Consider the following 24,617-nt stretch of genomic DNA (forward strand, 5'->3'; position numbering starts at 1 on the left):
AACCTCGCTGCGCTGGGATAAGCCGGAGCGAGCGGCGGTCTGCTGAGGGCCGTAGCAGGCGTGGGCCCGCCTCGGCCTCACACCCACTGGAGGAAATCTCTCCCCAGGCCACTGTCTAGCCTGCAGCTTCCACCGTCTAACTCACTTGGTGGGGAAGCCGGAGCCAGCTGAGCTCCGTGGGAGGTTGGCGAGGCTCTTTCCCGGCTTCTCAGGGTCTTTCAAGTTGCCCTTTGAGCTGGCCTTCCTAGTTGGGAGTTTTCTTTCTGGTCCAGCTACAGAACCCAAACTCCCTAGAGCACAGAGGCGCAGTCTCCCCAGGTTACGGCCGCCCACTGCCGCTTTGACCCAGACCAGCTGAGGTCAGAAACAGGCTTGTTACGCTGGGTCCTTCCAGAAACGCGGAGCTCAAGGGCCCTAAACGATAACTCCCCTGCTCTCCTCCCGTTCTTTCCGTTGATGCCCCTCCTCTACTTACCTTTGTAAATCGTACCTGTCCTTCTCGGTCTCGCCCTGGTCTCAGTGAAACCTGCCTCTTTCGGTCTTTTTGGTTTGTAATCAGTGTGATGTCAATGACAAGTTATCCTCTGATTCTGGCACCTCCCGGGCCAACTCTCTGGGCAGCAGGATGGCAGAATGACTCGAGCCATATCCGAAGGGGCGAAGGGCATGAGCGTCTGTCTCTCAGGGCGACCCAGTCTCCTCCAGGGCTCTCCCCAGGCGGCAGGAGGGCCGAGTGCGTCCAGGGGTAACGGGCCCCGTACTGAAGAAGACGGCGGTGATGGTTATGGGCCGCTTCTTTCCAGGCTTCGGCCTGGGAATTGGCTCTCCTGGGCCTACAGTCTCACCCAAGCACCACAGGCTCGCCGTGGTGGTTCCCGCGACGGCTGGAGAGGGTGCGGCCCGGCGCATCTCCCTCTAAGTCTGTGTACATCGCGGGAGCCGGGGAAGCGCCAGGAGGCGACACCAGCTCGCCTTCCTGGAAAAAACAAGGGCTTTAGGTAACATGAAGCAACTTTAAACACGAACCGGGGGGGCGGGCAGCCAAACAGTATGATTAGCCCCGAAACTGAAACGGACAAGCGCTTGAAAGTCACGAGCAGCGTGGGGGACCTATGGGAGCGGGTGAGTGACCAGGGGCTCCTTACAGACCCAGAAGAGAGGGAGAGAGAACAACATGTGTGGGACACCGATGCTTTAGATGCAGCAAAAAAAAAAAGGCTATGGGGTAATGCTAGAAAGTGTAGTTGAAAGAGGCAGGAGGGGACAGAAGGAGAACTGAGAGCGTAGGTTCCTCAAACTAAGGGAGGTCTCTACAGTGGCCAAAGCCATAGGATCTAAGGAGATGAGAAACAAAGACAGTCCATTAAGTGCCACCCACAATTAGAAGACCATTGCAAGGATACTTTTCAAAGGACTTAGCCATCAGAAAGAGCCTAGCCCAGCCGGGCGTGGCTCAGCGGTTGAGCGTCAGACTAGGGTCCAGGAGATCACAGTTCGATTCCCGGTCAGGGCACATGCCCGGGTTGTGGGCTCCATCCCCAGTCGGGGGCGTGCAGGAGGCAACCGATCAATGACTCTCTCATTATTGATGTTTCTATCTCTCTCTCTCCCTCTTCCTTCCTCTCTCTGAAATCAAATAAGATATATATATTTTTTTAAAATTAAAAAAAAAAAACAGCCTAGAGTAGTTTAAAATAAATTATGTTGTGATATAAATTGTATACTGTACTTTTAGTTTTCTGTGTTAGTTCCCTATTGCTCTAATAAATTACCACAAGTTTATTGGCTTAAAACAGAACAAACAAATTATTTTATAATTCTAAATGTCAGAAGTCTGAAATAGGTGTCGCTGGCCTAAAATCAGGTGCAGTCAGGGCTGTGCTAATCCTGTGGGCTGCAGGGGAGAGTCATTCCCTTGCTTTCCTCACTTCCATGGGCTGCTTGCATCCCTTGACTGGTGGCCCCTTCCATCCTCAAAGCCAACGCACAGCATCTTCAAACGTCTCTGACTCAGACACTCCTACCTCGGTCTTTCTCTTCTAGAGACTTTTGACAGTATGCCAGGCCCACTCAGATAATCCAGGATAATTTCCTCCTCTTAAAATGAGCTAATTAGCAGCCTTAATTCTATCTGCAGCCTTAATCCCCTCTTGTCCTATAACATAGTCACAGGATCTAGGGATTAAAACATGAACATTTGTGAGGGGGGCATTCAGTCTACCATGCTCTCCAACTTGATGTTTCAACCTGTATACCTTTAAGAAAGGTATCATAAAGAATGTTAACGAGCAAAGAAAGAGTGAAAATACTTAAAACACATTTAAACATTAAGAATTAATAACTAGAGAAATATGGGAAACTTGATATCAAGAAGGAAGCAACCCATGCAAAAGGCAAAGCAACAGGCCAGCCGGGTGTGGCTCAGCGGTTGAGCATTGACCTAGGATCCAGGAGATCAGGGTTCAATTCCCAGTCAGGGCACATGCCCGGGTTTCGGGATCGACCTCCAGTAGGGGGCACGCAGGGGGCAGCCGATCAGTGACGGCTCTCTCATCACTGATGTTTCTATCTCTCTCCTCTCTTCCTCTCTCTGAAATCAATAAAGATTTTTTTTTTTTAAACAAATTTACAAAGGACACAGAAGAGAATGCAAACTGCTAATGCCTGTATTTAAAGATGCTCCATTTCTTTTGTAATTAAAGAAATACAACTAAAAATAGCATTGAAGTTTTCCCTCTTAGATTGGTAAAATAAAAAGGGCCATTAATAGACAATATTGTGGATGTGAAGCAATTAATTCCTATATAGTATTTCATTAGTTTACCCATTTTGAAAGACAACTGGGAAATTTATGACAGAATAAAATAAAATTTCATCCTAGTTATGTTAAAAATAAAATTTTATTTCTATAAGTACAAATATATGTGTAAATTATGTAAGGACGGGGCCCCAAGGATCACACCAAAATAGTAAAAGCAGTTGCTTCTGAGGTAAGTGGTCCTGAACTAGGTCCGAGGGCTGGGGGAGAGGTGAGAATGCATCGCGGGAGTGCTTCGCTTTCCCTCATTGCCTGGATTTTTAGAGTGGAAACAGAACCCATATGTTTCTTGTGAAATAAAAAGAGAAAAATTACTATTAAATTGCAAATTCATAGTTATGTGTTTATGGAAGATTAAGAAAGGAGCAGTTATTTGAATCCCCAGCCCCTGAGCCATGGGTTCCAAGCCCACCTCTGTAGCATCCTTTCCACGAGAACTGGGAAAGTCACTTAGCAACTTTGGATGCCGATCCCCTCCCTTGTGACCTGGAAATGCCTTAACGGCCATGCTATGGTTTACAGTGGCTTTGAGAACTAGATGCGTTGCAATAGAAAAGAGTTTTATAATCTATAAAGTGCTATTCCAGTTCAGCAGAAACTGTTACTAATTATGTAGATAATGTTCCATTAACATCTAGCTGTTGCTGAATATTTAAAAGGCCATATTTTAAACTGAAGTCAGATCTGCTTCAAGTACAGTATAGTTGATCTTACTGATTTTCCTTTCAACTGTCCCTCCCCCCCACCCCTTTCCTTCACTCTTTTTTCTCCTTACCACAGTCTCTATTTTGTTCTAATTTTTAAATTAAGACTAAAAGTAGCATGTTTTTAAGTATCATTCTAAAAAGCAAAGGTTAATATGAAAAGCAACCTTGTTAATACCATCCAAACTTAACTGTTGATATTCTCTTTGTCCCTTGAAAAACCAAAGAGAAAGAGAGAAGACACGGGACAAATCCTCTCAACTACTCTCTCCGGTGCTGCTTCTTTCTCTGACTTCCTAGGGTAACACTATCATGAGCCTGCTTATCAACCCCAGTGCGTTTGGAAATTAGGATTTATATACATAAATATGTCCATTAACTCTCTATGGCTGTCAGTATTGTTCCTTGTGGATTTTTTAAAAATTGTATATTAGTTATAGCCTCCAACTCTTTTTGAATTGAATTTATAATTATGAAGCCTACAGAAGCCAGTGGTTTTCATGGTGTCATGCATCACTTTTGTGTGTTTTTTTAAATATATCTTTATTGATTTCAGAGAGAGGAAGGGAGAGGAAGAGAGAGAGAGAAACATCAATGATGAGAGTCATTGATCGGCTGCTTCCTGCACTCCCCCGACTGGGGATCGAGCCCGCAACCCGGGCATGTGCGGGAATTGAACTGGGATCTGGATCCTAGGTTGATGCTCACCTGCTGAGCCACGCCCAGCCAGGCATTATGCGTCACCTTTTAGGTGAGAAATTTTGGAGCAGGAAAGAATGAACACTTATTGATCCCCTATTATATGATAATACACATTTACATACATTATTTCGATTCTTAAGCTGACCAAGTAGACACCCAACCGGGCGTGGCTCAGCGGCTGAGCGTCTCGACCTAGGATCCAGGCGATCGGGGTTTGATTCCCGGTCAGGGCACATGCCTGGGTTGCAGGTTCGATCCCCAGTCGGGGGCGTGCAGGAGGCAGCCGATCAATGACTCTCTCATCATTGATGTTTCTAACTCTCTCCCTCTCCTTTCCTCTCTCTGAAATCAATAAAGGTATATTAAAAAAAAAAAAAAAGATGACCAAGTAGAAGTTTTATCTGCTTGTTGCATAGATTAAGACATTGGCTAAACCCCTCAGCCTATTATGGAAGCTCTTGACCTCTCCTGATCCCAGCCGCGTGTCCCCTGCGTGCCTGCAGCAGCCTAGCTGTGTGCCTGTGTCGCTCCCACACCGAAGTCAGAGTAAGGCCTTGTCGCTTCTGCCCAAGGCCCCTGTGTAGTTTGTCACCTTGCTTGGAGTCAAGAATCGTACAGTGGCTGCGAAGGCCTTGCACCATTTGGACACCGTTACCTCTCAGCCTTGTGTCTGCCCCCTTCACCCGATTTCTGCGGCGTGGGCCTCTGTGCTTTTCCGAGGACACCCAGGCATGCTCCTGCCCAGAGCCTGGCCAGGGTGCCACCAGCTGTGTCTTCTGCAGGAAAATCCTTCCCCAGATGTCCTCCAGTTTACACTCTCCTTTCCCTCAAGTCTTTTCTCAGGTACATCTTCTGGGGGAGGAGGGGTGTTGTGATAACCAGCTGCTGATTCTGGATCTCCATGCAGCTCTCCTTGGGAAGCATCATTTTAGGAGCATTCACTTTCTTTGTCTATCTTTCCCCCAAGAGGATGTAAGTTTCATAAGTCAGGAATATTTTTACTTTTTTTTTTTTTAAACCCAGTACCTAGAACAGTGTCAGGCACACAGTTGGTGCTTAGAAAATATTTACTGAATGAATAAATGACTCTTCAAAGTCTATTTAACCAGTACAATGTGGCTATAGAGTCCAAGCAAATATCTAACACCAAACAGTGGATTCTCTTATGCTAAACAGCCTCTGGGAGAAGTCCACAGGACCATAGTCTGTCGTGGGAATTGTCGCTGGAAATCTGGGGGAGTAACTGAGTGACATCTTCTTCAGCAGCAAGACGGAGAGAGGGAAAGGTCACACAGGGGTAGGGCCCAGTAGTCCCACTCCTGCTTGGGGACCCAGGGACAGAGTGGGAGCTGTGCTGCATTCCCGGTACTGGAACCTGGAAGATAGAGTCTGCGATCAGACACAGACACCTCCCTCCACACTGTGGGAGAGACTCGGGTGTGGCGGTTTCCACATCACCAGAAAGACCTCCTTTCCCCCTGATTAATTCAGACCTTCTCCTGCCTGGACATAAGCTCAAACCGTGAGCCACTGAAGAGCAGCTGCTCATCAGGAAAGGGCATCAGGAGAGAAAATGAACAGCCAAGTGTTCAGAAGTACCTTTGATTCATATCAACTTTGAATGACTTAAGTGGTTCCTAGTCACACAGCCTAGAATTACTTGGGGGTATCCTTTCTTGTCTGCAGCCTCCCTCCCCCTAAATCACGTTCACTCCTTATTTGCAGGGTCACCCTGCCTCTTCCACAGGAGCTTCCCGACCGAAAGCTGACAGGGCACAGCTGCGGGGGGCCTGCGGCCGCAGGGGCAGGGCGAGGGTGCCTGGGAGCCGCTGCTCCTCCGCAGGATGCGCGGCTCAGCAGCCGAAAGCCCGAAACGCCAGCCCCTGAGTTATTCTCCAAGGCCCTTCCACTCTGACTCATCTGCCATCAAGTACCATATTTCTTTTGTTCCTTTTATATATCAAGTTGTGACAAATGCAAGTGGAAACTTTCCAGTAAAAATAAGTTTATCTGCACAAAACCCTCTGGCACCCCATGGCAATTCATTATTTTTCAATTAAATTTACTGCTAGTTGGCAGTTGCCCTAGTTTAATTTTCTGCTGTTTACTGAACAGGGAAACACATAATACAAAGCATAATAAAAGTCAGATTGAGTTAATTAAATGTGGAACCAGGAAACTCTAACTCTGTCTTTTGAACAGTTTTCTCATTAGATCTCCTTGAAAAATATCATTTTTAGCTGAAATTTATTTTGACATTTGCAATACATTATTCATTCGGGTCACATTTTCTTTTCTGCAACCCCAGGAAGGGAGTTGACGTTAGTTCACACTAGTTTGTCGGGGGATGAAGGGAGGTGACAAGTAGAGTTGGGACACCAAAGCGTTTCAGTCCGCTGGGGGCTTTCCGGGGTCCAGGAGAGGTGGGGTTGTCATTTTCTTTCAGCCGGGCTGCGATGGGAGTAACGACCAGGACACATCAAGACGGATTAGAGAACAGACTTTGTAATTAGATGGCTTCATTCCATCTCAAGACATCTTTGGAAACTCTTTGATGCCAGTCCTGTGATTAGGGTGATTTTTGTATGCAGAATATCAGCATCTTGAAAGCAAGACCAAAATACAAACCTATAAGAGATTGCTTTGGGGAGAAGGGCAATGAACTTGGAAATTTATAAAAATTCAGAGGCACTTCTTGGGTTACATCTGTCATCTGAATATAAAATACATTTCAATCTATAACTTCAAAGGGCTCAGGGACTTATGATGGAAAGTTGAATAAACTTCTGAAGCGCATCTTATGAGGTTTAACCACATATATTTAATTAAAGTATATATTATTTTCCAGGCCCATGGTTGGATTTTAATATGTGCTACAGTTATTTAGAGGTATAATTCTCAAGGAGAACCTTCTGGGAAACTAAAAAAATTCTCTCATAATATACAGCAGTTTCATTCAAAGACAAAGGAATAAAGAACTTTTTGCCCATTATTTTATTCATGATAATAGGTTTTAGTTTCTGGAGCCATACTTCTCCAAGTAGTATACATTTTGCACAAGATGTAAGAGACACTGCTGTTTAATTTTAAATCAAAATTATGATTTTTGTCTAACTAGTAATATTGTTAAAGTATTAAAATGATATTTAGAGATTCCTTGTTTAGTCTTTATTGTCAATATTTACCTGTGTAGATTTTTAAATTTTTCTTATTCCAAAGTAATACATATTTATTATACAAAAATGTGGGAAAAACTAAAAGTACACATAAGAAAATTAAGTTTATGCTTAATCTCACAGAGCTGAAAGGTAATTACTATTTAGTTTTTGCTGTGATATGTGACAAGAATTGCATATGTTCATACATAAACTTTTTAGTTATACCTACACTGTATTTAATTTCTATTAATTTAATTGTACCTATAATAAATTTTCAAAATCTCAAACAAAGCAAAGTTAATATTCTTGAACAATTCATCCCTTCCTGCACCCTCCTTCTCCTACCCATTCCAAACCTAGCTTCAGTTCCACAGTTATCACCAAAAGTAACCAATAACATTCATGTAATGTGTACATTTTCATATGTTTTTACAGATAATTACAAACATATATGTGCATATAGAAATAGTTGTTTTTATCTTACTGGTTTTTAAACATAATTAGAATCAAAACATATATAGGTACAATTATTTACTTTTTTACTTTATATTATGAATATTTTTCCACATCAGCACATAAAGTTCCAACAAGATTTTTAACAGCTACATAATATGTCATTGCACATATTCATAAATAATTTAACTAGTCCTCATATTGATAGAAATTCAACTTATTACCAACTTTTTCTTTGTAAATCCTTGAATTCAGCTATTTAAGATAAGTGTATTTCTCTGGGGTAAAGACTACCATGTAGATTTGCTAGGTATAAAAATAAATTCAATTAAACAAAAACACTTAGCTATATATAAGTATCACAAAAAACTTATAAGCCTCAGGAAGAGAAGAACTGGGATTGTTCATCTTAACCATGAGGAATTTCCATTTATTACTGTAAAAATAACCCTTCTTAAGTTTCTTAGAAAGCTTTTGTTGCTGTTATTTATATTTAAATACCTTTGGAGCTATGATTAATTTTCACATTAGACATAGTTTTAAGATTTTACAATTAATGATCTTAACATTTTCAAACCCTAAAACTAATTTAAAGTGATGTCAATGAAAATGGCAGAGTCAAGACCCTTGAAAATTCTCTTTCATAAAAGAAATGAGAACACTTGCAAAGTTTCCAGAATTAACTTTTTCACATCTTTGAAAATTAACCAAAGTTTTCAGCAACCCAGAGAGTATTCATTTAAAAAAATGGCTGAATCTTGGTAAGAACAGCAAGCTTTGTAGAGTTTCAGATATTCATATTCCCACCCCTCTCTCCAGCTTTGCAGTAGCCCTGAAAACCAGCAGATTACAATCGCAGAGAAAACCAATAGCCTGTCAGCCACTATAAAGGGCCAATTAGGGTAGGAAGCTATTCAACCCTGTCCCCTGTCTGGTATTTTCCTGGAAGACCCGACTTAAAAGACTATCTTTATTTGAACTTACTCAGAGCTCTCCCAGTATAAACAGCTTTTTTTGCCCAGAAGAACTTGTTGAAAACAATCATAGAAAATTGTTCAACATTGTGACTACATAAGGTAGTAATACCAGTTGAGACACATAATAGGTGAGCCCAAAAGCTTAAAAGGAAAATATAGAGAATAAAATGTCCAGAGGGGATTTTAAAAAGCTCTAATGCATTGCTGGAAGTCAGAAAGACCAAATGCATATGTAAAGCTGTGTACATCCCCAGGGCTGTGAGCATTCTCAGGAAAGAACTGAGAAGGGCCTAAATTCTCACCTATGGCAACCTTGAGGCTCTGTACAAGCAAGCCGTTAAGGCTAAGAAAGAGTTCTAAACTACTCCCACCATACAAAGTATCCAAAGGCAAACCCAAGGAGATTTATTGGTTACAGGCATTTGAGAAAATCTGTTCAATCGTTAGCTGACTGCTAACTTCATCAAGTAAGACTTCAGAGGCCACACATAATAAAGAATACAAATTATACAGAATTATTTTAGAAAAGCCACTAAACAAACAAACAATAGCAACAACAGCAACAAAACAGTCACAGCAGTACATGGGTTGAGGAGAATCTTATTTCTAATGTTACTACATTATATTACTTAAAATGCTTAATTTTCAACAAAAAAATTAGGGGTATGAAAAGAAATAATATAGTATGGCCCATACTCAGGAAAAAAGCAGTCAATAGAAACTGTCCTGAGGAAGCACAGATGTCAGACTTACTAGACAAAGACTCTAATAAGCTAGTTAAGGTATGTTAAATAATTAAAAGAGACCATATCTAAGTAACTAATGGAAAGAATGAGAAAAATATCTCACAAATAGAATATATTAATAAATATATAGAAATTTCTTTTTAAAAATAATTAAATTCAGGAGTTGAAAACTTCAATAACTGAAATAAAAAATTAATAGAGGAGCTCTATATTAATTTTCTAAATTACCACAACTTTAATAACAATGAAAAAAAAAGTTTCTTATAGTTCTTGAAGTCAGAGTCTGAAATGGGTCTCAGTAGGCTAAAATCAAGGTATTGGCAGGGTTGAGTTCCTTTTTGAGGGCTCGAAGTCAGAATTTATTTTCTAACCTTTTCCAGATTCTGGAGGCTATTCAGATTTCTTCACCCATAGCCCCAATCCATCTTCAAAGCCAACAGTTGCAGATTAAATCTCTTTCATGATTTTATCTATCTTGCTCTGTTCTTTTTTCTTTTTTTTTTTTTTTTCCATTTAAGGACTCTTTTACTTATATCAAGCCAACCAAAATAATTTTCTTATTTTAAGTTCATCTTATTAGCATTCTTAATTCTGCCTGCAATCTTAATTTCTCTTTGCAATGTAGCAATATATTCACAGATTCTGGGATAGGACATGCACATCTTTGAGAAACATATTGTGCCTACAATAGGATCAACAGATTCGAATAATCAGAAGAATGTAGCAGCAAACTTTAAGATAGGTCAATTGAGATCATCCAGTCTAAGGAACAGAAATTTAAAAAGAAGAAAGAAGAGAAAAGAAGATCCTCAGAGACATGTGAGGCCTCATTGAGCAAATCAACATACTTATAATGGGGGTTCCAGAAGGAGAGAGAGGGGGACATAATAATATTTGAAAAAATAATAGAAAAAAAATCCTAAATTTGATGGAAAAGTTTTCATCTTTTTTTTTTCCTTAGGAGCTAGAAGTTTAAAAAAATGTAAGGTACACGGCCATATTTGAAAAATAAGTAAATAAACAAACAAATAAATAGTATTTATTGGCAAGTAAATTTTGCAATTAAAAACTGTCATTTTAAAGCAGAAAGTTATGTTTCTGATATTATATTTTTTTTCTGAAAGAAAAGAAAATACATTTAAGTCCTACTTCCCCATTTTGGTGTTTTCCTTATATCTCCTCAGAAACCTAAATTTGTATAAAAAAATTTTTATAATTTTTTTCTTAATTTAATTTCTATTCTATTTTACACCATGTTATGATTAGTTGTTCTACATATTGATATGTAGAACCTCTTGGCTTCTTTTCTTTCACCTATTTCTCCCCTTAGACATTAGATCCAATTTTTACTTCATATCTAAGACAGTAAGTAGAGTCCCTAGAGATTGTCATGGGGTGGCCACAAAGCTTCTTAGTGATTATAATTTACAGGTTCTTTCACTAACAAAAAGGAGAACTTCTTAGTGCAATACTTTGTCACATGGGCACTGGGTAGTTTTTAAGTTAAGATTCTATCCTCAGAAGGTAAAATGTATTTCAGCCCTTTTACCCCTGGCAAAAAACTGTGATCAGCAGATTTCCTGTGTTTTAAGAGTTAAGATAAGGTGGTAAAAGTCAACCTGGTCATCAGAAATGGAGAGAAGATTCTAGGATCAGAAAAACCTTGAGAGATTGGTTCAGTGAACAGTCTGGTGGAGACCTGAGCAGTTCATAAGGCTCATGGGGTGGGAGGTGGAAGCGTTTTTCTTGAGCAGGGGTGAAATCTTAGAGCTGTTCTCCAGAGCACACCATGGATTATGACTCCACTCGTTTAGATTGTATAAAAGAGCCCATGTGTTTTTTAATAGACTGTCTTAACATAGCCCATTGTGAATTTATAAAGAGGTAGTAAAATATTATTTAAAAGATGACTGTCTTTGTAAGTATATGACTAGTTCTGGCAAAAAGCCTCAAGGCCTCAGAAATGCTCAGAAAGAAAGAAGAGGGAAGAGAAGGAAAGAAGGGAGGGAGGAAGAGTCCCACTTACTTACAGGTTTTACTGACTCACCTGGACCTGGGTGCCATGACTAGTCACGGTGTTGTTGATTCTCTAAAGCCTCATACACTTTCACTGCAATGTGTGCTATAAAGTATGTGCCCTATTGCTACTCATGATAAGAACATTTTAAACTTAGGAATTAAGTCCTTTAGACATATTCCATTGATAGTCAGCTTTTTAAATAGAATTATTTTCCTAAGTAAATTAACTTGTGCATGGCACTAGCGAATTGAAAAAAATGACCTACTACGTAAGACGTAGAGATGTTAAAACTGCCTTAATATGGCATTAAGGAAGCTATCAGAAGGTGCAGGGAAGTGGGAATGTTAGGACAAATTCATGCTATGAAGTCAGAAAATCCACCAACTGACAATATCCTCCAGGGGTGTTCAGAGGAAACTTCCATCTCCAGGCAATGAGAGGGGGTCTGTCCTTGGAGGGTGAAAGGGACAGATTTGTCCCTCTTGTGTCAGTGGGGGTGATAATTTCTGTAATGGCAGCAACAGGTAACGGTGCTTAGCCATGAGAGGAAAGGTAGGCACTATTACTGCAATGGCAATGGGGCAAGGGTGGCAATAAGAATGCCTATCATTGTCAGTTGCCAACAGATCATTATGTCCTGAGGGACGAGATCCATAGACTGCCAACCAGGGGGTTACTTAAACAGTAAAAGGAAAAGGGAAATAAATGAGAGCTCCTGGAAAGCAGTTTGACATCAGCTGCAATGGAATTGCAATCCCTTATCCTGTTTCCATATTCAAGTCAGATCAGAAACCATTAGAATCACCCATTAAAGCGGACACCAGCTCCCGCAGAAGGAGCCTCAACATCACCGCGGCACATTCAGTGAACATCCCTGATACTTTCCCTGAATAAACTCCAGCCACTCACAGGGCACCAGTAAGCTGAGGAAAGGGCGATGCGCAGGCTTGAAAAGGACAGTTGGACAAGGCGTCTTAGCTGACACTGAGTTTGGAGAACCTAAGTGCCAGCATGGTCTTCCAGCTGAAGTGTATCCCAGCACACATGGTGTAAGTGGGATCCTGCAACACGTCCACGTGGTTTTCTAAGTGGGATGGAGACTTTTAGCAAGTAGCAGAATCCTTACACTGGTTCTCTGCGTTATATAATATAAGTCATTATAATAAGGAAACTAGTAAAGGACACAGAACTTTCCCACACCCCAGTACCCCAGGCAAGACTGTAAATTAGAGGAATACTGCATTCTTGGAAGAATTGAATAGATTACTACTAATATCAATGCCATAGAAAAAGGTGGGGCTGGTGGTCTCATCCCATCTCCTTCTAATTAAACTGCCTGGTCCTCGCAAGCGCCACACGAGTGGCGTGAATGCGAGTGGGCTGCTGTAGGCCTAGCGCCAGCTCCAGTTTCAGTGGACGCGCCAGACGAGAGACCGGAGCGGAGCAGAGCTGCACCCCGCTTCTGGCCTTCCCTATGTGGCTGTCAAGTCTGTGAATGTGCTCTTTCCAACATCCCTCAGTAAACAAGAATCGAAACCTGCTTTATGTGAGAAAGCCCGCAGCACCGGTTCACTCCTTGCGCAGGACTACGTTCATTCTCTCCCTCTGCGTAATACAACTTCAGGGGCCTTGACTGCCTTGGCATCCCATAGACCAGCACGTAGACCCACCATACTGATATTACGCTAATCAGATGGGGGGGACCTAGTCCTTCTAGGCACGTGGCTATATTCTTCCCACGGGGAAGGACTGGCTATTGGATCTTGAACCCTCTACCATGACTGAAGTGAAAGAGAATGGAATGGAATGAAGTGGGTGAGGTAGGTTGGGGTAAAATGATACAAACAGTGTACTCTAAGTACCCTGGGATGCTTGAGACAAGAAAGAAACAGGATCTGACTTATTTAACAAGCTTACTTTGCTGAATGGATTGTAAGAGGGAAAGAGTGGAAGAAGGAAGATCAGTTAGGAGGCTGTTGCTAGCCTCTAGTGAAATAATGGTGCCTTAGACTAGGATAGCAACAGGGGACCGATATCACTCTTAACATCGAATGAACATGTTAACACTCAATATTCAGCTTTGCCTAAAGTTACACTAGCACTGTTTGACTGGAAGAAATTTTTCTTCTCATTTATATGATATTATTTTGGCTTCTGATTCTAGGACAGCAACTCTCCTCTGGGCTCAAGGACACCTGGTTTGATTCAGAGTCAAACATCTTCGCCCTGGGGTTGGCTTGTTAGGGTGTGAAGTACCAGAACGGATTTCCATGGCTTATGTCTTCCTCCTGATAGGAACTTCATAGCTGGCCTAAGTGCTCCAGAAAAAAGAAGAGGTTATATCTTAAAATCCTCAACTCATTGGGGGTCGATAGTTTTAAAGCACTTTGAAAAGGAGTCCATTTGAGCATCAGCACAATGGATCAGTGTGTCAAACCATTTTAATTTTTTAAAAAAAGTATTTTTCACTGGTGCCCTCTGCCTAGGAATCATGAGAGTGGAAATACTGTCCACAGGCCATGCAAGCTGATTGTCTTCACCGAGGATGCAGGACTTGAACCAGATCTCAGATGAGCTCCAAATGGCAGGGTGCTTTTCCGTGACTGCCCAGATCCATGACCCAAATTAGCTCCCACAGCGCTCTCAGCAAAGTGTTTATTTCCCATGGATTAGAAAACAGTTCACTCTCTTAGCAACATGATCTCATTCTAATAATTAACTTTTCTACATTGTTAGATTCTTTCTACTTATCTCAGTACATTTGATACTGTTTCTATTTCCTCCTGTCCGAGTTTTTTCAAATAGCACATTTGGTATTCAATTATAAACAAAGATAAATAATCATAAACAAAGCTTTCTAATGAGAGTTCTATACCCAAATAGAACCTGATTCTCAGAGCTCAAGGAATATAAAGCTTTCACAAGCTCAAGCAAAACTTCTTTTAGACCAATGTGGAGATACGAGGTGCAGGCTGGGCCTAAAGGCATCAGAAGAGGCACCTGGTGATCTGGGGCATTTTGAGGGCACTGGAGACCTTGCATACCCTTTATGGTCGAGGGGTATTGAGGAATCCCTGAAAGCCCTGCCAGTTAGCAACCCTGAGCACTGTCCCAGGTCACTTCACGTTGCCACAACAGGCAGAGGAAAGAGACTGCTTGTCACTAAGGTGATAGCCCCCAGCTAGTCCCGCTGTAGCTCTGCCTGGTCTCCCCACACACAGATGAATTCTAATGGGGAAAAGTAAAGCTAGCAGATCTCTGAATCTGTCTGAACTTCAACAAACTAGGCAAGTTTGTTGAACAAATCCTTCTAAATTCTAAATGCAAGATAAATATAAACCCCCCGTTAGTAGGATGAGTAAAAAGAGAAAAATCGTAAGAGTATGAAAAAATTAGGTGGTTTAGAAAGATGGGGTCCTCTAAAGAAACCAGTTCTTCTCCCAACATCATATTCTGAGTACAGAGCTCCGAGAAGCCACCTCCAAGCAAGACCACTGGCCATTCTAAGGCTAAAGTGCACATTTAACAAGCAGAAACACCACAGCTGGACTGAAGGGCCCGCAACCCGGGCATGTGCCCCGACCAGGAATCGAATCGCCATCTCCTCGGTCCCAAGTCAATGCTCAACAGCTGGGCCACGCCCGGCAGGGCTAGATTATGTGTTTTTATATTCTAAGCAGCCTTACTCAGTTTAAACATATAATACAATGGGTTGATATTTAAGGCCATATTGTTTTTCTTCAATCCTTGGGAGCAATGAAGTTTTGCCAATTTTTAAATAACTATTTCCAAAGGAAAAAAGAAACTCTTAAAAGAAATATGAAAAGAGGATTATGTCCTTTGTCAACCAAATAAGCAAGACCTCGCGGAATCATCAGACTTCAGGACCTTGAAAGATAAACATGGTGATGGGACAGAAAAAAACAAAACTCTTTTTGTTGAGTTTTACTGTATAAGAGATGCTCATAAATCATTATCTTATCTTTTTATAGTTTCCCTGTATTTAATTTATAAATAACTTTATAGGATTTATTCTTGTGAAACAAATAACTTTATTAAAGGGCCTAATGGAACAAAGAATATAGTGTTTATATTTTTAATATTTTTAAAACAAGACATAGTCCTTTGCTTTTAATCGTTGACCATAAATGGAAGCTACAATCTCCAACCTCAGCGGTGGTGACTGCTCTGTGCTCAGCGCTCCTGGTCTGTTACTATAGAATTGCTGGTGGAGATTAGGCTGATGGAAATAATTATCATTAAGAATTGTATATATTTATAAGGAAAAGCAAATATTTAACATTTTCTTTTCTTAGGAAAACCAACAAAGAATAACTTACCTCTGTAGGGGAAAAAAAAAGTAGACTTGGTAGGAATAACCACCCATGTGTTCTTAGATGCTTCACCCTCACCCTGGGAAAGAGGCGACGGGGTCAGTGTACCCCACTCCCGGCCGGTGTGGCTCAGTGGGTTGCGTGTCTCCCTGCGCCCTGGGAGGCTGCAGCTCCGCCAATCATGATTCTCTTCCATCCTCTCTTTGAAATCAATAAACACATATTTTAAAAAGAAAACGACAAAGAAGAAAGTGATACAGCAGAAACACAGCCGGATAGAAACAGGCTCAATTTGCTTTGCTGCTTCGTTTTAAAAATACTCCCGGTTTGGTAGCTACAAACTGGCTTGTCAAGCACAGCCTGGGGAAGATTGTTGGAATAACGATGCAGGGTGCCTGGTGGATGCTGGAGATATCGGGGGGACCACTTTGGAAAATATATGATTGTCTAACCACTATGCTGTGCACCTGAAACCAATACAAAATAATATTGAAAATAAACTGAAATTGAAAAATTAGAATTTAAAAAAAACAACTCCTGGCATTTTAGACATTTGAATTTAATGCCAGCACCAGGAAATTGGGATATTCACATTTTAAAATCTGCATTTCCACTTTGCTTGAAAAATCAGAAGATGTGGCCACACTGGGACCCCATTGCCTATGGCAGCAATGAGCAGCAATGAGGCTGTCCCCTCTTTGGAGAGGACATGCTCTCGCCAATTTGCCAAACGTCCCGTTGCCTTGTGCTGTGCTGGACCAGGCCTGCCTCACTCACGCATGTGCTTGCTGTCTCTGCCCCGCCATCCCTGGAAGTCTGACCATGCCAAGGACACACATGTGTGCATGTACAAAGGGCCTGGATACACGCACCTCCCATTATTCCACTAGCCAGGTCAGTGCAGATCCCTCACTGTGGCCCTAGGCGGGGAAGCACATGCCTTCGAAGTGGAGGGGATTCTCGATCTCGAGTGCCCCACGCGAGCCCTTCTAAGGGGCCGAAGGAGCCTGCGCTCTGCCCGGGGACGCGAGGCGCCTGACCCTCTGCCTAGCAGGAAGGCTTCAATCTGACCCCTGGAGCGTGGGTGAGCGGCTGCCCGCAGGAACCCCTACCTCACACCGTGTGCCCCTGAGCGCCACAGGCGTCGGGGAGGTGAGGATGACGGGGGGCTTAAGGACTCTGGCTTAGCTGCGGTGGGGCGGTGGGTTAACAGTGACTTTGTCAATTCATACAGCCAAGCCCAACACAAACACGTCTGGGGTTAAAGAAGTGGTTTTACTATTAATTACACAAGAAGGGACACAAACTGCAGAAAATGGGGGCAAGGGGTCTCAGTAAGAGGGTGTTAGAAGGAACCCATGATCTGAGCTGAGCTTTGGTTGAGTGGCACGGGGAATGGTCTTAAAAAGCAGGGGCTGCCCGGCCGGGCGTGGCTCAGCGGCTGAGCATCGACCTAGGATCCAGGAGATCGAGGTTCGATTCCCGGGCAGGGCACATGGCCGGGTTGCGGGCTGCAGCCGATCAATGATTCTCTCATCATTGATGTTTCTATCTCTCCCTCCTCTCCTCTCTCTGAAATCAATAAAGATATGTTTAAAAAATAAAAAAAATTTTAAAAAGCTGGGGCCCCTCTAGCTTACATGCTGTTAGAGAGCAAGGCAATTCTATGATTGGGTGTTTTGAGGGTGTTACGGTGACTTTGTTCTTAACCGTATTAAGACAACATTATGAAGTGGCCTTGTTTTGTGCCATTTTATCGTGGTCCCAGAGTAACCTTGTGTGAGGTTGGTGCTCCACTCCCAGAGAACAAAAGGGCCTGGCCAGGAGCATCCAACAAGCTTGTGATAATATTAAGGTTTCACCCACATTTCAGGATGACTTTTCTGAGTCATTTTCCATCAGTTAGTAAAGCCATGGCTTTTCAGAGGGCTGATCCCTGTGCAATCACCCTGCTTTGCTAAAATCCTAGAACTGGCTGTGTCAGTACCTTTCCAACTAGAATAAGAAAGAAATATTCATTTAGGATGGACAGACAGAAAAAAATCACCTCCATCTCACTCTTGAGTAGTGCTTTAAAGTTTCCAAAATGCTGTCATTTTGGATCATGTGATATTAATTGGTTCCATGGTAAAACAAACAAAAAACATCTACACATTACAGTAGCTCCCTCATATCCAAGAGGGATACATTTCAAGACCCCAGTGGATGCCAGGAACCCAGGATAGTACCAAACCCTATACATACATACCTATGATAAAGTTTAATTTATAAATTAGGCAATTTCATGGATAGAAGATGTGTTCTTACTGTAGATCTTACTGTAGATCAGCATATAGATTTTTTCTTTTCTTATTAAGCGGACGACTTTCTTTCACTTTTTCACCTAATTTAGGAAGCACTTTGCGGCTTCTCTCTGGCAGATCCAAATGGCCAGCATCGTTACTCTTACTCTCTGGGGCCCTTATTAAGAACAATAAGGGAGACTTGAACACGAGCGCTGTGATAAGGTGACAGTCGATCTGATTACCCAGATGGCTCCTAGGTGACTAAAGGTCCAGGAACATACACAGATGCTGAGCAAAGGTGTGACTCCCACCCTGGGCTGGATGGAGTGGGGCTTCGAGGTTTCATCGCGTGGCTCAGACCCCTGCGATGGAAACCTTATGAATCGTGTATTTCTTAAATCTCCTACCTACTATTTTTGGACTGAGGTTGGCTGCGGGTAACTGAAGCCATAGACAGCAAAACTGCAGATAAGAGGCCGCTGTGTTTATGTGAGTACAGCCCTCGGAAGTCCCTCCTGCGGTGCTCTGCTCTGAACCACAGCTCGGCCCCCTACCTCTCAATCCCTCTCAACAATGGATCCTGCTGGGACCACCCTCCAAAAAGACTTGAGCATCTTCACGGGGTTAAATCTCAAGAAGCATGTTCTTTTCCTCCCCTGTCCTCTCCTTTTTGTGGCAAATGAGTGATCCCTCTGAACTTCCGTCAGGCACAGACAGAGCACTTGGCCTCGCTGGCCGGCCTGCACGGGCTGGGCTCGGCTGGAGGCCGTGGCAGTGGCTCTTTCACCCCTACAGCCTCCCCTGCCTCCCTTTCTCATCTAGAGCTCCCGCTGACCCAGAAGGGTTTCCCCTCCACATTGTGCCAAATATCTCTAGCCGTCCAACCATTAAGCAACTGATAATTACCTCCCAATACTGGTTATAACCATCCATTTAATATTCCTCCTCCTGCTCTAAAATTAAAACTTTCGTGTAAGATTTCTGAACTTGAGTTTAAAGCACTTGTAATCTGAGATTATATTTAATGAGGTTAGTTTCCCCATCTTGTGGGGCTTCTCATAACTGATGGGGGATTTGAACTGAGTAAATGTTATAGATTATCAAGAGACACTAAGGAGCACCATGGGAGCAGGGGGAGCTGGCTGACAGTGCAGAAATATCTTAACTCTGTGATTTTCCCTGAAATTTCTGTATTCCAGGATTTCAAGATTTTATCTTTTAGCTCCCTATATTTAGAAACTTAATTATTGTATCTAAGCTGATGCATGTTAAAAGAAAATAAATTTAGAGACAAAAGTAAGAAAAATTCCCATTTGGCGTTTATTATTTGAAATCACGTGATGTTTATTTCATGTTTAAGCAAGTTACGCTGGCAGAAATGGAAGCACTGATCACATTCTCTGAGAGCAACATGCCCAAAGCCCAAAACCCTCACGCCCTCAAGCTTTCACTACATTGAGTCAAAGTTCCCACTAATGTAATTACATCACAGAAGCTTCACAGGTCGTGGGGTTTTGGTTTAGCTTAGTTTTGTTTTTCACAGAATCCCTGCAGGAAACATTCCTTGTCTTCTCCATGACTAGGCTTCCACAATGTTCTGACTTGTCCCTCGCTAGAAGCTTTCACCTTCCTGCATAAATACCTGCTCATGTACTTTCAAACCTCATGTGCATCCCCACGGAAGAAGGTGGTTAGGCACAGGGAGCAAGGTTGGGGACTTAGTGTTAAGGCCTCCCGCAGCTAGTCCTTGGTGTGAGAATTCACAGGTGCATGGCCGCCTGCGAGCCCTGAATGCTTACCTGGTGTAGTCGAGACAAATAGACTACATTTCCTTTAAGCCCCTTAACCGAGCTGGATCTGCTTTTTACAGCAGTCTGGCGAGCGTGCTCTCAGGCCAGCTCCCTCCGGTGTGTGGTAGGTGCCGGGGTGGAGACTTCTCGCACTCTCTTAATACCTCTTCCTCTCAAACACCTGTGCAGATTATACTTTTCTGATTTTTTTTTTTTTTTTCAGTAAATTAGGGTCATGAAACATTCTGTCCAAAGAAATGTGAACATACCACTGTCAGGACGAAGTATTCATTTGCCAACATGAGATCCTTCAGCTTTGTCCGTCCCTATGTGGGAACCAACAACGTTGTGTGTTTCAGGTCGTCAACTGCAAGACGGCTGTGCCCCCATCAACTCCCAGGGACTGTGGAGCGAAGCCACCAGCTGTCCATAGCAGGCATTTAACAAAAGTGAGAATGAAACTCTGTTGTGTTACCACTCAAGGCTGGGGGTTGCTGTTGCTGTAGCACAGTATTAGCCTAAATTGATTAATACAGATGCTCAATGTGCCATAATGATTTCAATTAGCAAATACACTAAGAAATCAACTTCCAGATAAAGATGGAAGATTAAGTACAGGTATGTACTTTCCTTCCCTCTTTAAACCCCATTTAAATGAAAATAAAGGGAAATTTTATAAGACGTACACCCACAAGCATATAGCAGAGGGGACAATAGGAACAAAATTTTTGAATCTGAAAAGCAGATGAATAAATAAGGAAGGACTTGTTACTTAAGAAGGCTGAATCTAAGCCAGCAGTAGAGAAACTGAGATTATGCCACAGAATCCTCAAAAGCCTCGGTGAGTCTGGATACCATCCATCCTGGGAGTAGAGGTAAAGGAAGGCAAGGAGCCTAAAATAAGACGGTTTGGTTGAAAGCATTTAAAAAATTAGTTTCTACTCAGTGTGACTGGGCAAATGCCCTTCGCTTCTCCGAGGATGACTGGAGGGTTATGTTCCAGAGACGGTAAACCAGAGAGTCTCTGGGAAATGGGATAGAAATAAAACTTTTCCACTGCAGAGAGATGTGCTACTTAAGCACCTACCCAGAAAATTCTGAGATGCCCAAATCCTTTCTCACTTTTCTCCCAGAACTGGTGACCTGGGGCTCAAAACTTTGGAGAGTCTTGCTAAAGAGCTTGGCTAGTTCAAGAGAAAAAGTTGGAGTTTTTCAATAAAACAGGCCAGTCAACTCAGAGCTTTCAATGAACTTGTAGGCTTCCCACTCAATTGTGAGCAGAGGAAAGATTGCCAGACATAAAGCAAGCCTAGGATAAATAACAGAGACCAAAACAAATAGACAGATGGACCAAAGTAACTCAGAGAAACAGGCAGTGCGGGAAAAAATAAATCTTCAAAAACTATCATAAAATCCTCAGGTAGATAAGAGAACATATTGCAATCCTTTAAAAAATACAATAAAATGAATATTCCAAAACTTTCTAAGAAATTAAAAATTAATAGAAAAAAATTGAAAGATAAAGCCGAGATAGTCTCCTAGAAAACATACTAAAGAGACAAAGTGATAGGAATTAAAAAATAAGAAGAAATCGAGAAAAACAGTCAGAGTCCACTAATAACATAATGAAAAGTCAAGAAAGAAAGATGAAACAGAGGAGAGGAAATTATCGACAAAATAACTCGAGGACGTCTGGCAGAAGAAAGGACACGAGTTGCAGGATTCAAAGGCCCGGCCGCCGCTTGCCGCCGAGTCTCGGCTCCTCTCCTTCCTCCCGAGCGGCACGAGCTCCAGCACCGGCTGCAGCGTCGCCGCGACCTGCGGGGCCCCGGGCTCCGGGCCGTGGCTCAACCGGGGCTGAGGCGGCCGCTGGGCAGCATCCACGAGGGTGCAGGCATTCGGGCTCCCGCAGCTCCGTGTCCCATTCCACCAGCATGCGGGTGGCTGCGGCCGGGGGCCTGGCTGCGGGCCTGGGCGGCACAGGGGCACCCAGAGCCAGGAGACCGTGCAGGGCCTGGATGGCTGCCTGGCCTCCCACCTGGAGAGGGCAGGAGCGTGGAAGCTGGTCATCGGAGGCTGGAGAGCAAAATCCAGGCTCACCTGGAGAAGAAGGAACCCAGGCCGGAGACTGGGGCATTATTTCAAGACCACTGAGGGCCTGAGGACTCAGCTCTTTGCAAGCTCTGTGGACAATGCCCTCATCGCTCTGCTGACAGGCAACACCTGCCTCGCTGCTGCTGCTGACTTCAGAGTCAAGTATGAGAGGGGCCCGCCTGTGTGCCAGCCTGTGGGGAGCGATATCAGCGGGCCCCAAAAGGCTCTGATAACACCAGCATCACTGGGCTGCAGTGGAACGGAGGCCGAAGCTCTCAAGGAGGAGCTGCTCTCCATGAAGGAGAGCCACGTGGATGAAGTACATGGTCTACTAAACCAGGTTGCCAACACCGGGTTGACCGTGGCGTTGGATGCAGGACCTCAGCAAGATCATGGCAGACATTGGGCACGGTAAGATGAGCTGGCTCAGAAGCACCCAGAGGAGCTAGACTAGCACTGGTCCCAGAAGACTGAGGAGAGCACCTCAGTGGTCACCTCCCAGACCACTGAGATAGGAGTTGCTGAGAGGACACTCACGGAACTGAGATTCATGGAGCTCCAGTCCTTGGAGGTCAACCTGGAGAAATCTGGAGGACAACTTGGAGAACAGCTTGAGAGGGGTGGAGATGCAGTATGCCAGGCAGATGGAGCAGCTCGGGGGGATCCTGCTGCCCTGGAGTCAAGGTGGCCCAGACCCAGGAGAGGGGCAGTGCCAGGCCCAGGAGTCCAAGGCCCTTCTCAACATCAAGGTCAAGCTGGAGGCTGAGATCTTCACCTACCATCACCTGCTGGAAGAAGAGGAAGACTTCGATATTGGTGACACCCTGAACAACAGTCACTCCATGCAATCCATCCAAAAGACCACCAGCTGCAGGATTGTGGACAGCAAAGGGTTGTCTGAGGTCAGTGACACCAAAGTTCTGAGGCGTTAAGGAGGCAGCAGAAGTGGGGCACCTCTTGGGGGCAGAAGGCTAATAAAAAATTCAGAGGTTAAAAAAAATAGACTCAAGGGACCTATCATCTGAGTGGCCAGGTGAGTAAATGAAAAGAGACACATGTCAAGGGTCTTCACTGTGCAGCTTCAGAAGACTCGGAACAAAGAGGAAACCTTATGTCTCCCAAAGAGAAAAATATACACACGAAAAGTAAGTTTTATAGAAATGATCAGGAACCCCAGTGGCTTGAGATTTCTTCGTAGCAAATACTAAAAATTAGACAGAAAGCAAGCAATATTTTCCTAGTCCCATTTTCCTTCTTAAAATATGTATCTGGCTAAACTATCAGTAAAATGTCGGGCAAAAATAGAAATAGTTTCAGAAACTGGATGTATCGAAACATTTCCCTCTCAGGCATCCCTCCAATGAAAGTTGGAGAGCATGCTTCACCAAAACAAGGGAGTAAACCCAGAAAGAAGACATGAGATCCAAGAAACAAGGTGCCCAACAATAGAGTAATGAAAAATCCCCAGGATTGCAAAGACTATAAGAGGAGCTAAGGTGACTCTTGCAGAGAAAAACCATTCCATTCTGCAGCAGCAACGGAGTGCTTTCTCCACAGAGATGAAGGTGGTGACATGCCTAATGAGAATGCATTTATTGAGAAGAGATTCACATACTTGCTGGAGAGTTTGAGTTAAACTAGTGATAAATATATTAAAAAAAAAACACAAGCAAACAAATGATAATTATTGGTTTCATTTAAATATAAAAAATTGTGCAGGAAAGGAAACATTATCAGTTTACTAGGTTCTGCTCTCAGTAGCATTCACATGATTATGACAATTCAAGCAATAAAATAGTTAATGAAGCTAAAATTGCAGTATAATTACATTGAAAGATTGTAAAGGAGAGAAGGGTGTGCTTCTTTGGAGGAAGCTAATGAGGTGGGAAAAAAAACAAGTTAAATGCTCATTTTATTTAAGGAAAAGTCAACAGATAATACACAAAGCTAGAAATTCAAGAAACAGTAAAACCAACACATTATTTAGAGGCATGCAAGAAAACGCCACAGCAATCAGCTAAAAGAGTAGATCGAGATTCTCTGGGGAGGGGAAATTGACTAGAAGTGAGTGATAATTTGCATAACAAATCTGGCAAATCTATTTTAATATCAAGCTCTTTAAATATTGTGCCTATGTATCTATAATAAAACACCTGAAACTCCCTAAAAACAGAAAAGAGTAAAGAACAACAAATATAACAAACTGAACTAAACATGTATTCTTGTAAATCATATTTTTATATTTAAAGTTTTGTTTTATTTTATTTTCAAAAATTCAGATTAAACAAAAAAATAATAAAAACCTTAAATTTTGTCTTCTAAACACAAAACATTTACATATTTTAAAATAAAAATGAAATAGTACTGTTTCCCTGGAAAAGTTAAGAGATAAGCAAATGCATTGAGTAATTCAAAAGCATCAAGTAGAGCTCCCAGGAGAACAGGGAGCAGTTGAACAGAGACAAAAATCACAATACCGTAAAAGAAAACGTACCTGTTCTAAAGAAGATAAACCATGGCAACATATCATGATACA

The 24,617-nt window shown here is 42.7% G+C and overlaps 1 pseudogene; it reads left to right on the top strand.

Annotated features, from left to right (window-relative positions):
- Positions 1 to 1,050: 1,050 nt before the first annotated feature.
- Positions 1,051 to 23,013, top strand: LOC107544518 (keratin, type I cytoskeletal 18 pseudogene; annotated as a pseudogene).
- The last annotated feature ends 1,604 nt before the right edge of the window (positions 23,014 to 24,617 follow it).

The sequence above is a fragment of the Miniopterus natalensis genome, chromosome 17, assembly GCF_054644295.1.
Source record: "Miniopterus natalensis isolate mMinNat1 chromosome 17, mMinNat1.hap1, whole genome shotgun sequence".
Lineage (NCBI taxonomy): Eukaryota > Metazoa > Chordata > Mammalia > Chiroptera > Miniopteridae > Miniopterus > Miniopterus natalensis.